Below are 13310 nucleotides of genomic sequence, written 5' to 3'. Positions count from 1 at the left end.
TAGGCTGTGCAAAGAGGCCCCTGAGACAGTCCAGCACATAACAGTAGGGTGTAAGATGCTAGCAGGGAAAGCATACATGGAACGTCATAACCAAGTGGCTGGCATAGTGTACAGGAACATCTGTGCAGAGTATGGACTGGAAGCCCCAAGTTCAAAGTGGGAAGCACCCCCTAAGGTGGCAGAGAACGGGCGAGCCAAGATCCTGTGGGACTTCCAGATCCAGACTGACAAGATGGTGATGGCGAACCAACCGGACATTGTGGTGGTGGACAAACAGCAGAAGAAGGCCGTTGTAGTGGATGTAGCAATACCAAGCGATGGCAACATCAGGAAAAAAGAACTTGAGAAGCTAGAGAAATACCAGGGCCTCAAAGAAGCGCTTGAGAAGGCCTGGAAAGTGAAGGCCTCGGTGGTGCCCGTGGTCATTGGGGCACTTGGGGCAGTGACCCCCAAACTGGAGGAGTGGCTACAGCAGATTCCAGGAACAACATCAGACATCTCAGTCCAGAAGAGTGCAGTGCTAGGAACAGCCAAAATACTGCGCAGAACCCTCAAGCTCCCAGGCCTCTGGTAGAGGACCCGAGCTTGGAGTGGGAGACCACCCGCGGAGGGTGAGAGGGGAATTTTATATATATATATATATATATATATATATATATATATATATATATATATATATATATATATATATATATATATATATATATATATATATATATATATATATATATATTCGCCTGGCTTCACTTTCTCTTGTGTATCTCTTTAGGCGGCTGGACAGGGCTAGGAGCCTCTGTTTGGCAGTCTCCAGTGCTTCAGGTACGTTCATCTGGCTGTACTTCTTGGGTGCTGGTTTCTTCATTGCACCTTTCTGGATCTCCGATAGTTGGCTCACGTCTCTCCGCACTGTCTTGATCTTAGCCTCCAACCTTGTTTTCCATGGTGGGTTTTGTATCTCATGCTTGATATTGTTCTTGTAACCAAGCATCTCCAGGATCACTGTTGCTGAAGTGTATATCAACTCATTGGTTTCAGTGATGGTGGTTGTAGGGATTGCTCTCAGTGCTGCATTCAGATTTTCAACCAGATCTTCTGGTGGTGCTTCTCTTAGCCTTTGTAGTTGGCGTCGGGGTTGGCCGCTGTTCATTCGAGTCATGATCTTATTTTTCAGGTCAGTTGCTGACTTGTTCAGGCTTGCATATTCTCTTGGAGCTGTGTACCCAATTACTTGGGCAGTTGATGTTGACTCCTCTCTGTGCAGTGCTAGGAACAGCCAAAATACTGCGCAGAACCCTCAAGCTCCCAGGCCTCTGGTAGAGGACCCGAGCTTGGAGTGGGAGACCACCCGCGGAGGGTGAGAGGGGAATTTTTTTTATATATATATATATATATATATATATATATAATTATTATTTCTTTAGATAAATACAAAAGCAACTTCAACAACTTCACAGCATGTTACGGTATCCCGTCAATATTTTGTCCTTATTTCTTTTTTTTGAAGAATGAAGATTGGATCTGTGTTTGTTTTGTATGTATTGCCCCACACCGCCACACAGTACATAATGTATGGGAGTATGAAGGAGCAGTACAAGGAATATAATGACTGATTTATATAATACTGCTAGTGATTTTGAAATGTTTGATTTGATATACATTATACGTGGTTTCCAACTTAATTTATTATCTATAAGCACTCCAAGAAACTTTACTTCATTTACTCTTTCTATTTCTATATTTTTTATTGTAAGAATTTTGTCTGTTGGTCGGACGGTTTCCAAATATAATACTTTTTTTACTTAAATTTAGTGTTAGTTTTTGTGTCAAACCAACTCTGTAATTTTTCCATTTCAATACCCACAGTATCCATTAGTTGATCCAGGTCCTCCCCACTGCAAAGCAGGTTTGTGTCATCTGCAAAAAGTACAGCCTTGAGTAACCTGGAGACCTTGCATATATCATTGACATACAAAATAAATAACAAGGGGTCTAATATCGAGCCCTGAGGAACACCACACTTTACCTGTTTTAGTTTTGATTTACAGTCCATAAGTTGCACATATTGAGTCCTGTTTGATAAATAACTGTTTAACCAAGTGAGTGACATACCTTGTATCCCATATCTTTCAAGTTTTGTTAACAGTATTTAATAATTTACAGTATCAAAAGCTTTCTTAAGCTCCAAGAAAACACCTACAACAGTCTATTTTCAATAGCTGTTGTTATTTAAGCTACAAAATCTAACAAAGCTAGTGTGGTGGTCCTATTTTTCCGAAATCCATACTGTTGGTCACACAGAATATTTTGTTTTGTAATAAAATCATCAAGCCTTTTATAAAATATTTTTTCTAATATTTTAGAGAATTGTGGGAGTAGAGATATTGGCCTATAATTTGTACCCAGCTTTATATATCGGGATAATTTTAGCAGTTACTCATTTCACTTGGAAAAACACCATTTGTCAGAGATTGGTTGCAGATATGTGTAAGGGGTTTCACTACACATTCAATGATACTTTTAACAAGGGACATCTATCCCGTTACAGTCGGTTGACTTTTTACCTTTTAAATTCTCTAACAATTTCTATTATTTCCTTCTCATTCGTTCCCATTACAACCATACGCTCGGCTATGGGTACATCCTTAAGTAGGTCACTTGTACTCCCTTTTTTTGCTACTTCCTCTGCCAAAGTAGGCCCAATACCAACATAGTAATCATTGAACTCCTCTGCAATCATAGTAAGCTCATTCATAGTTATGTAGTAAGAAGGATATCCTGGCTTTCCAGTTCTGTTTTTAATAACCTCATTTAACACTTTCCATGTTATTATTGTATTACTCTTGTTTTCCTCCAGTATCTTGCTATAGTAGTCCCTTTTACTGATTCTCATTATTTTAATCAATTTGATTTTATAGATCTTATATTTTAATTCAGCTTCCTTTGTTCTTATCTTTAATAAATCTTTGTATAGTAGGTTTTTCTTCTTGCAAGCACTTAAGATTCCCTTTGTCAGCCATGGTTTTTCCACTGAATTTAGTTTAACTGCTTTCTTTACAAGAGGACAATTTTTGTCATAAAGTTCGGATATAATGGCCATGAATGTGTTGTAGGCTTCATTTACATCACCCACATACCTTTTACCAGTCAAAAAGTCAGTTAAAAGGTCATTTTTGAATGAGTTAAATGAATTACCAGAGTTCATTCTACACATTTTAAAAGTTATAGCATCCTTTTTTTTCTTTGTACAGTCCTGGATCACTGCAAACACTGGCAGGTGGTCGCTTGAATAATTTATCAGTCTGTATTATTATTATTATAAATTTGAAGTTGGAGGGGAGATACCTGAGAAACCACTTACCTCTGTCTTCAGGTTTGCTGTAACAAGGGCAGCTTGGCGTCTCCACTCGCTTTTATGCGTGGTGGAGTAAAAAAAAAGCTGTTTGGGCATAGCGTCACAACTTTATTGGTTACACAGATGGGTAAATAGATCTTTATTGTCATTGTCACATGTACAACAAAATTAAAAATGCCAAACGATCAGTGCATCTGCTAAAATAGGTTAAAAAAAAAAAAGCTAAAGGTTTATATGAACTAAAAACAACACAAAAGCTCCAGCTCAGTGGCCTAGTGGTAGTGTCCACCCTGAAACTGGAAAGTTGTGAGATCAAAACCCAGCCAGGTCATACCAAACACGAATAAAATGGGACCCATTGCCGTAAACAATCACAGCAATGTGTATAAAATCCAAAAGTAGGAAACAAAGTCAATTCACTTTTTTCCGACACCACAATAAACCGTCAAGACATCAAATGTTTTACTGATTCAATACACATAAACATATTTTTTTATTTATTTAATCAAACTATATTAGTGCTGTGTTGCTGCGGTATTACTGCCGCGTCACAGGCAGTGTTTGGAAAGAAATGTTAAGGTACGGTATTAAAACTTTAAAAAAGCTTTCTGTGTCCAGTCTTATACTCAGGAGCGACTTATGTTAAATTACATAGGATGAGTTCTTGTTTTGTGAAATATATTATTGTTATTTGATATATAGTTTATATATTGGTGTATGGGCCTGTGGAATAATTTGAACTGCAGCTGACGCCGAGTCCAATGTCAGCGGCACGCCGCACACGCAGCGTACTTTACATAAAGGACGACGAATTTGATCGACGGATTCAATGATTTGGAGTGACACAGATGGTTTGATAAACGTAGTATTTATGTTATAGTTATTTGAATACCTGTTAATGTTACATCAGGCCCGTTCTCAGCTCCTCGTTTGTACAAACCGGATTCGGTTGAAGTTGAGAAATTGTGTCAAATGTAAATAAAACGAAAATACAATGATTTGAAATGCACATAGGCGCCACGGCCGGAAACCAAGACTGAATGACCGTGCCCTTCGATCCTTCAGACGGCACTGCCTTAAAAACCGACATGAGTGCGTAAAAGATATCACCAAATAAGCTCAGGAAAACTTAAGAAAACCACTGTTAATAAATGCAGTCATCTCTACATCAGTAAGTGCGGGTTAAAACTCTACCATGGAAAGCAAAAGGCGGTTATGAACAACATCCAGAAAGGCCACCGGGTTCTCTGGGCCCGAGCTCATCTAAAATGGACTGATGAACAATGAAAAAGTGTTTTGTGGTCTGAGTCCACTTTTCAAATTGTTTTTGGAAACACTGGACGTTGTGTGCTCTGGACCAAAGAGGACGCGGACCATCCGGACTGTTATCAACGCAAAGTTCAAAAGCCAACATCTGTGATGGTGTGGGGGTGCATTAGTTCCCATGGCATAGGTGACTTACATTTCTGTGAAGGCAACATAAATGCTGAAAAGTACATACAGATTTTGGAGCAACATATGCTGCCGTCCAAGCGACATCTTTCTTCATGGATGCCGCTGCTTATTTCAGAAAGATAATGCCAAGCCGCAATCTGCACGTGTTACAACAGCGTGGCTTCGAAGTAAAAGAGTCCAGGTTCTCCCCTGGCCCGCTTGCAGTCCAGACCTGTCTCCCATTGAAAATGTGTGGCGCATTATGAAGCGTAAGATACGACAGGGAAGACCCCAGACTGTTGAACAACTGAAGCGGTTCATCAAGCAAGAATGGGAAATAGTTCCACATGAGAAGCTAAAATAATTAGTCTCCTCGCTTCCAAAACGTTTGAGTGTTATTAAAAGGAAAGGTGGTATAACGAAGTGGTAAACATGCCTTTTCCCAACTTCTACTGCATGTGTTGCAGCCATGAAATTCTAAGTTAATTATTTGAAAAATGAAATAAAGTTTGAGTTTGAGGATTAAATATGTTGTCTTTGTAGTATATCCAACTGAATATAGGTTGAAAATGATTTTCGAATCATTGTATTTTTATTTTATTTACATTTTGCACAATTTTTCAACTTCAACCGTATCCGGCTTGTACATCCATTTATCTTTTTTCTTTTGTACGGTTGCAAGGGGCAGGCTCACTGGACCAGCCAATTATTGAAAGATAAAAACCCATTGTTGAACTGTGGGAGGACACCAACATACAGTGGTAAGCATTTGGTTTTCCGCAAAGAGCTCTCGCGCTCGTGCATGGAAGTACTGTATTTTCTGTACTATAAGCCGCTACTTTTTGCACAAGCTTTGAACCCTGCATTTTCTAGTCCAGTGCAGCTTACCAAGGAATTTTTCATGACCTTAATGATTTTGTATGATTTGTGCATATATATGGAAATTAAACATTAAAACACCTTGAGCTTATTGTCACGTGCTGCTAATATATAAACAAAACCATACTTTCACCTAATTTTATCTGGCGTGGCTTTTATTCGGCTGCGGTCTTTAGTCCAGAAACGGTATTCATGCATCTGTGGCCTTACGGACTTGGCTGGTGTGATTCACGTTCGAATTACTCCTTGAGTGGCGCTATCAGGTGGCGAATGACGGCGATGCTCCAGGAATGCCCCAGGACCCTCTGGCGCTGCAAGTGGCCCTTATTGTTCACATCCGTGTAATGTTTGGGGAAGCCAAAAATCTGCTCCATTTCACTACACCACAGTTACCGCTCATGATGACCGGAAGTCTCAATTTCCCTTGAATCATGGAGTTTGTCTTTGTTATGATGGTTCGCACCTTGTCCAGCTTTGCCACACGGCCAACTTCCAAACAATCCTGAAGATTCACTTTTTGATCCAAGGATGCGCCCACCGACCTATTCTTGCCTGGAAGGTTTCCCCAGAAGTAGCGAGCTCGATGTGCGGGGCTGATAGTCACAAACAGGATTGCACTTCAGGAATCTGCAGATGTCCGTATGGTCTTTGCTCGACATGAACACCACATTTTCAAATAGCCAGAAGAAAGGCTGGTCGTCACCCTCCGACTTCAGCAGCGTCAAAATGTGGTAGAATTCAAGGAAGAGCCTTCCGGTGCCATCAAACAATTCTTTCCGCTCACAAATCTCTGACGCAATGTAGCGTTCCACCTTGATGCCAAGGTCCTTGAGCCCCAGGTATCCTGTTGCAATACCGTCACAGAGCGACAGAACCTTCAAGGGCTTGTGTCTATCTGCAGCGATGGCCGGGTAATCCGTATGAAGCTCAAACTCCATGGCGCTGTTGTTGGCAAAGTCTTGGACCTTGACGCTCCAGTCTGGCCTGAATTTGAGCTTTGCCTCGCACTGTGTTGGCTGGCAAATGTAGCAGCTCCACGGATCAATATCTTTGCGCTCACAAAAGGTTACCTCTCCCACTAGGATCTCCACGCACTCCTTGCAGAAACATGACCTCTGACCCGCCACAGCACACGGTGCAATACGACTGGTAGCCATCTTCATTGTAGCGATGCAGTGTTTCTGTGAAGTCTTTCTTGCATTTGAAACAATGACCACCTTCAAAGAATGGGTGCTGCAACAACCAACCACATCAGGCCAAACAACAATCTTCGATTTTTGTGCCTTTGTCTCGAAGCCTTTCAATTAAAGTGTCTTTTGTGTAAGTGTAGTTGCAGGAGCTTGCTCGACTCTTAAAAGCATGTTTCCTTTTCACAGGCGGCTGGTAGTCCGTGTTAGCAGAGTTATTTAAATAAAATGAGTCGTACTGTGGAGACAGAGTAAACGACGACTCACTTTGGTTTGCCAGTGCCCAATTAACACATTGGTAACACCTGGATTTTATTAAGAACATTTGTCAAACAGAAATAGTAAAAGCAGTACTTCCTGTGTAGCATCCTTCAAAATAAAACTCTCAATATACAGAGCACATATACTACTAACACCCCCACTTGCTCTTAGTATATTGGTAAATACATGCAAACTAGAAATGCAATGATTTTTCTCAAGGTAATGCATACACATTTCATAAACATGTAAATACCACCAAATTCATCATATGATAGAAACACATTCCATAAACAAATTTGTACTCTCCAAACATAAATGCCACAAGATTCATTAACTTAGACTTTGTTGGAGGTTTTATCATGAGATCAACCACCATATATTCTGTTGGACAGTAGTCCAGCATTACTTTGCCATCGTTAACAGTTGATCTTACAAGGTGGTACTTTGTCAACATGTTTACATTGTTGTCTTTGTACAGCATTTTTAGCTAAGGCTATGGCTCCTTGATTCTCTTCATAAACCTTTGGCTGCTTGTAATGATACCCATCAACACCATCTAACAGTTGTACTAAATACAGACATTCTTGTACAGTTGAAGCCAAGGCCATGTATTCAGCTTCACACGTTGAAAGAGCTACTGTTGCTTGTCTTTTGGTTTTCCATGAAATTAAGGGACCAAATTGGCTCAAGCTAACACAATAACCTGACGTACTCTGTCTGTCAGTATCATGTACAGCCCAGTTTGCATTACTGAATGCTTCCAACCCAAGTGGTTCACCATCACTCTTTTTGTAACACAACATCTTTTCCTTTTTGCCCTCAGTACATGTTTTATTGTAGCCCATTGTTCTATAGTTGGTTTGGAAAGGTATTAGGAAGGTTTGCTCACGACAAAGCTTAGATCTGGTCTGGTACATGTTGATAAATAGATTAAGCTGCCAACAGCCTCTATTTTTCTTCAGATCACTCAGGGTTCCTGTGTTTTCAGAATAGTTAAGCTTAGGTTCACATGGTGTTGCTCATGGTTTACAATCTTGCATATCAAATCTGTCAAGTATTTTGTCAACATATCTTTTCTGTGACATTGTTATACAGTGATCAGTTTGATGAAAATCAATACCCAGAAAGTTGTTCAGTTTACCCAAGTCTTTCATTTTGAATCTAGCTGTGAGCATTTCTTTTACATTCTTCATCACATTGTCATCACTGGCAACAATAATCAGGTCAGAGAGAGTCAGGAAGGCTGAGTCCCTCTTCAGCAGCAGTCTGAAGAGAAGCCATGCTACAGGTCTGCAGGACAGCAATGTTTGCACAAACAAGTGAAATGTTGGCGCTACTTTGGCATCTAGCTTCTCAACCTCTGATACAAGCCCCTGTTGCCTAATTACAGGGCAGTTTCCTTCACTCTCTATTCTTGACCCCCCTAGTGTTGAGGAAGTTTACAGCATCGTCATGAGCTTGAAAAACACGGCCCCTGGCCAAGACGAGATCAGAAGCATACTTATTAAGAAAATCATTCATCCAATAAAAATTCCACTGACACACATTTTCTCCTTATCATTAAAGTTTGGCATTGTACCCCAAGAACTAAAAATTGCGAAAGTCATTCCTATTTTTAAAGCTGGTGAGACAAATGAATATGGTAATTATCGACCTATATCCATTCTTCCATGCTTTTCCATGATTCTAGAAAAAATTGTTTATTCAAGATTGGCAAAGCACCTAAAAACAAACAATATTCTCTATAAACATCAATATGGTTTCCGCAAAAAATTCTCTACTGAGCATGCACTGCTTCAGCTTGTCAACCATATCTCAACAGCTCTTGACAATAAGAATTTCGCTCTTGGTGTCTTCCTAGATTTAAGTAAAGCATTTGATACCGTCGACCATAAGATCCTTATCGCTAAGCTAGAGAGATATGGAGTGAACAATTCTGCCCTGAAATGGTTCACAAACTATCTCGCTAACAGAGAACAATATGTATATATAAATGGTTGTTCTTCGAACAGATCGAAAAAACTATCTGGGGTCCCGCAGGGCTCAATATTGGGTCCTCTATTATTTTTGGTGTACATAAATGATTTCTCCATGTCTTGTTCAAATTTTCTCCCTTTGTTATTTGCGTACGATACTAATCTTATTGCCACCCACGATGATTTTAATTTCCTCATTGCAAGTGTAAATACTGAATTGCACGCTGTTACAAAATGGATCAAAATAAATAAGTTGTCACTCAATATAAAAAAATGTAACTTCATGATCTTCTGCAATATAAATAAATCTTACCCCAAAGAACAGACCAAAATTTACATAAACAATAACGAAATCCATCAAGTTGCTAGCACCAAATTCTTAGGAGTTATAGTAGACAAACAATTTAACTGGTCTGAACACATTGATTTGGTTTTCAAAAGATCTATGAAAATGCTAGGTATTTTACGAAAAGTTTCTCCCTTGGTCCATCCTTCTGCTCATCTCACTCTGTATTATAGCTTCCTGTTTCCTTTTCTCAATTACTGCAACACAGTCTGGGCAGCCACATATCCAACATACCTCAACAAACTACTCATCATACAAAAGAAGTTCCTAAGAATGATCTCTTTCTCGAATAGGTATGAACCAACGGCACCGCTGTTTAAAAATTATTCACTATTGCCAATTGATAAAGTAAACATTCTTCAAACCTGTCTACTCATCCATAAATATATATATATAGGAAACACTGTCTTCCAGCCACCTTTTATAATTTCTTCACATTTGTATCTGATCTTCATTCTTATCCAACAAGACAGAGGGACAATCTCCACCCACCTTCCTGTCGAACATCACGCCATCAATATAATATCTCCTTTAGAGGGCCCTCACTCTGGAATGAGCTACCAATCCACATCCGATCCATATCTTCACAGGCTGCTTTTAGAAAGCAGCTGAAATACCACCTTCTCTACTCATGATCCTACCAGTTCCATAATTACTCCACCGCACTAAGCTGATTCATACTAAGAACATTAACTTAAACCACAATTTATACTCTGATTCTTCCTTGTTTTTGTTATTTTCTGCTTGCAGTTTCTTCTGTCCCCTCTAAGCTACTCCTACCTGGTGTCTCTTTGATTGTTTCAACATCGCTATGTGACTATTATGTACTACTATATGTACTATACTACTATGTTTCTCATTTTGTATAGTGTATTTGTTTATGTATATATGCATACACATTCGTAGTATGTATGCATGTATAAATATGACGAATTAATATATAGCTTGTTATGCTTTTGTTTGGTTACTTGTGTATGTGTATGCATGTATATGTAGGTGTGTGTGTGTGTATATATATGTATGTAGGTGTGTGTGTGTGTATATATGAATGTAGGTGTATGTGTGTGTGTATATGTGTATGTATGTATATACATATATATGTATATGTGTGTGTGTGTATATATCTCTCTCTCTCTATATATATATATATATATATCTATATATCTATATATATATATATATATATATATATAGATATATATATATATCTATATATATATATATATATATATATAGATATATCTATATATCTATATATATATAGATATATATATATATCTATATATATCTATATATATCTATATATATCTATATATATATATATATATATATATATATATATATATATATATATATATATATATATATATATATATATATATATATATATATATATATATATATATATATATATATATATATAATGAGCAATCCCATTGTTCAGTGTTTCTTCCAACAGCGTTTTGGTCCAAGTTAGTCTTATCTGACTTCCTCACTGACAGGCTGAAAGTCATAAGTTCCTTCAAAAGATGCATTATCCTTCCTTCTTTCTCTCTGATACATAATGTGACATCAAATTACCTTTTTTATATATATATATATATATATATATGTATATATGTATTTTTTTTAAACACTTGAATGACATTTGACGACACAGCACTTTGTTTGCTTTGTTTGTTTTTGCACTTTGTTTGTACCGGAGTGGAGCTCTTTACAAGCCCTAGGCTTCGTCTCCCTCCTTGCACTGTTATTGCTATAATAATATGTGCTAAACAATAAACTAAACTAAACTTGCCTTGTTACTTGTTGGCTTAAACTGCAGTACTGTGAGGAGCATTGTTTTATCAAATAAACACTGGAGAGCACCAGAGGTCAGGAGGACAGGTTTTAATATTTCCCCCAGCAGTTCCGCCCTCTGTGAGTATACCTGTGGGTTCACACCCTGTGTGGTGTTGGTTTTCACCAGGTGGAGGAATTGGTTCCCACGTTCATAGTTCAGAACAGTCTTTTCAAGTGAAAAACCTTCACAGAAAGAACAGCATTAACATTGAAAGACAGAATCAAATGCACAAGTATTGAGCACAGACACTTTTGATGTGCAAAGTTTAACAGGCTGTTGATGGTTCCCGTTTTTCAACAATGGCACCTTGACTTTTTCCCAGCCCACTTGTGTATCAATATGCAGCCATTCAGGACAAGGAGAGAGATAGGAAGTTATCTTTCTTTTTTTCGGTGGGACCGTTAAACCTCTCCAGTTTTCAACTGCGCTGTCAGTAAATGCATCTGGCTCCGCTCCAGGATGAGATTTTTTTTCCCTTTTGTTTACTACTTCAGTTTGACAAGTACTGCAGACATTGTCAGGCTCTTTGACAGTCGTGGCATCACACACACATCCTTTTCACTTTTTTGTTTTGCAGAGCAAATCCGCATGTTTCCCTCAATGAAGGAAAGATGACGAGCAACAAACCGGTCCACACGAATGGGTAGGCTTTAAACTTGAAAAGGCCTTTTTTTTATGTTTTTGAACTCTGCTTCAACAGCTGCGGAACTTGTAGTGATGCTGGTGCTTTTGAAGAGAGGGACCATTATTGCTGTCCAGGGTGCCAAGTAACTTACAAGTCTTGTTATGTGGGGAATAATCTCAGGGAGGAAGTGGATGTTGTCTCGATCCCCATCAGCCATGGCAAGTGACCTGCTCTCCTCACCTATTTCTGTCACCCACTGTCGGACATTAGTCTGGATGTGCTGATTTAATGCATCACCTGGTTCTTGTCCCTCAACTTCCTCATCTGAAATGGGGACAAATTCCTCTGCGATTTGCGCTCTCAAGTATTACTTGCACTTTTCTGATGGGATAGGGGCTCCAGAATTGACATTACCCTCTGTCTCACTCAGTGCCACAATGGTGGAAGCACGAAGAAGTTCTTTTGCATGTTGCAAACATTGTGACTTAAGAAGCTGTGCTATTGACCTGACAAAGAAATCCTTAACACAAGGTATTTTGTCTTTCAGGCAGTACCATCGGCAGATCATCTTAATACAGTGTGCGACATCTACCCTGACAAAACATGGGGGTAGATGTGCAGGTTGATTCCCACGTGAAATATTAAAGCTCTTCAGATCAGGATGAGGGGTAAAAGCTTTGACTAGAGCTCCAAGAATCGCCAGAGAAAAGTCACTCACTGCTTCTTTGGGAACAGATGCACCTGCATGGGTCCATTCTTTCAGCCACTGTGTGATAGCATTAACATCATGCTTCTCTGACAGCCTCTGCACGACTGGGATACTGGAGCTGGTATGCCCTGTCATAACACCCTGATACAGGAAGATATGGCCAGACATGCCATTCGGTCTCATCAGTTTTTTAACTATTGAGCCAGTTGCATCAATATTGGGTGAGATTTCTTTAAGCTCTTGTACACATCCATTTGTGTTTGACTCCAATAGTGACAGAAAAAAACGGTCAAGTCCAATGTCTTTGATGCTGTCATTGTGAGGTGCACTGTATTTCAACATCTGCAATGAGAAAATTTTTTGTCACCTAATGCCTAATCATTTTTCTCTTGCTTTGCCTTGCGCAGAGTGGCCAAATTTGGCAGGTGGCTTGGCTCGGAGTCTCCGAAGTTCATCAGTTTATTTGCCTGTGATGCTCGGCATACATGTGGTTCCATCCTGCCCTCACAAAGTTCCTTGGCTACCTGCACACGCAACTGTCCAGATAGAAACCGCTTTGAACTACCAGTGTCTAGGGAGTCATCACTGTTCTTAATGAAACAGTTCAATATTATTGGGCTGTTAATTTCTGGCTCTCCTTGCAGTATCCTCTGATTTTGATATAATTATTTGAGGCCAATGGATGGACCTTGGCTCTT

General features: G+C 39.2%; 1 long non-coding RNA gene and 1 pseudogene across 1 annotated transcript; one reads left to right on the top strand and one right to left on the bottom strand.

The window, feature by feature from the left end:
* Positions 1–5904: 5904 nt before the first annotated feature.
* LOC133158423 (DNA (cytosine-5)-methyltransferase 3B-like) lies at positions 5905–7567 on the bottom strand (annotated as a pseudogene).
* Positions 7568–8332: 765 nt separating this feature from the next.
* LOC133158751 (uncharacterized) lies at positions 8333–12828 on the top strand. The gene is made up of 3 exons (XR_009715283.1): positions 8333–8401; positions 11856–12125; positions 12455–12828. It is a non-coding gene; the product is annotated as an uncharacterized LOC133158751 (long non-coding RNA).
* Positions 12829–13310: the final 482 nt, after the last annotated feature.

Source organism: Syngnathus typhle, linkage group LG8 (assembly GCF_033458585.1).
Source record: "Syngnathus typhle isolate RoL2023-S1 ecotype Sweden linkage group LG8, RoL_Styp_1.0, whole genome shotgun sequence".
In the NCBI taxonomy this organism is placed as follows: Eukaryota; Metazoa; Chordata; class Actinopteri; order Syngnathiformes; family Syngnathidae; genus Syngnathus; species Syngnathus typhle.
Note: the sequence above shows the minus strand (reverse complement) of the source record. Positions and strands in the feature narration are given on the sequence as shown.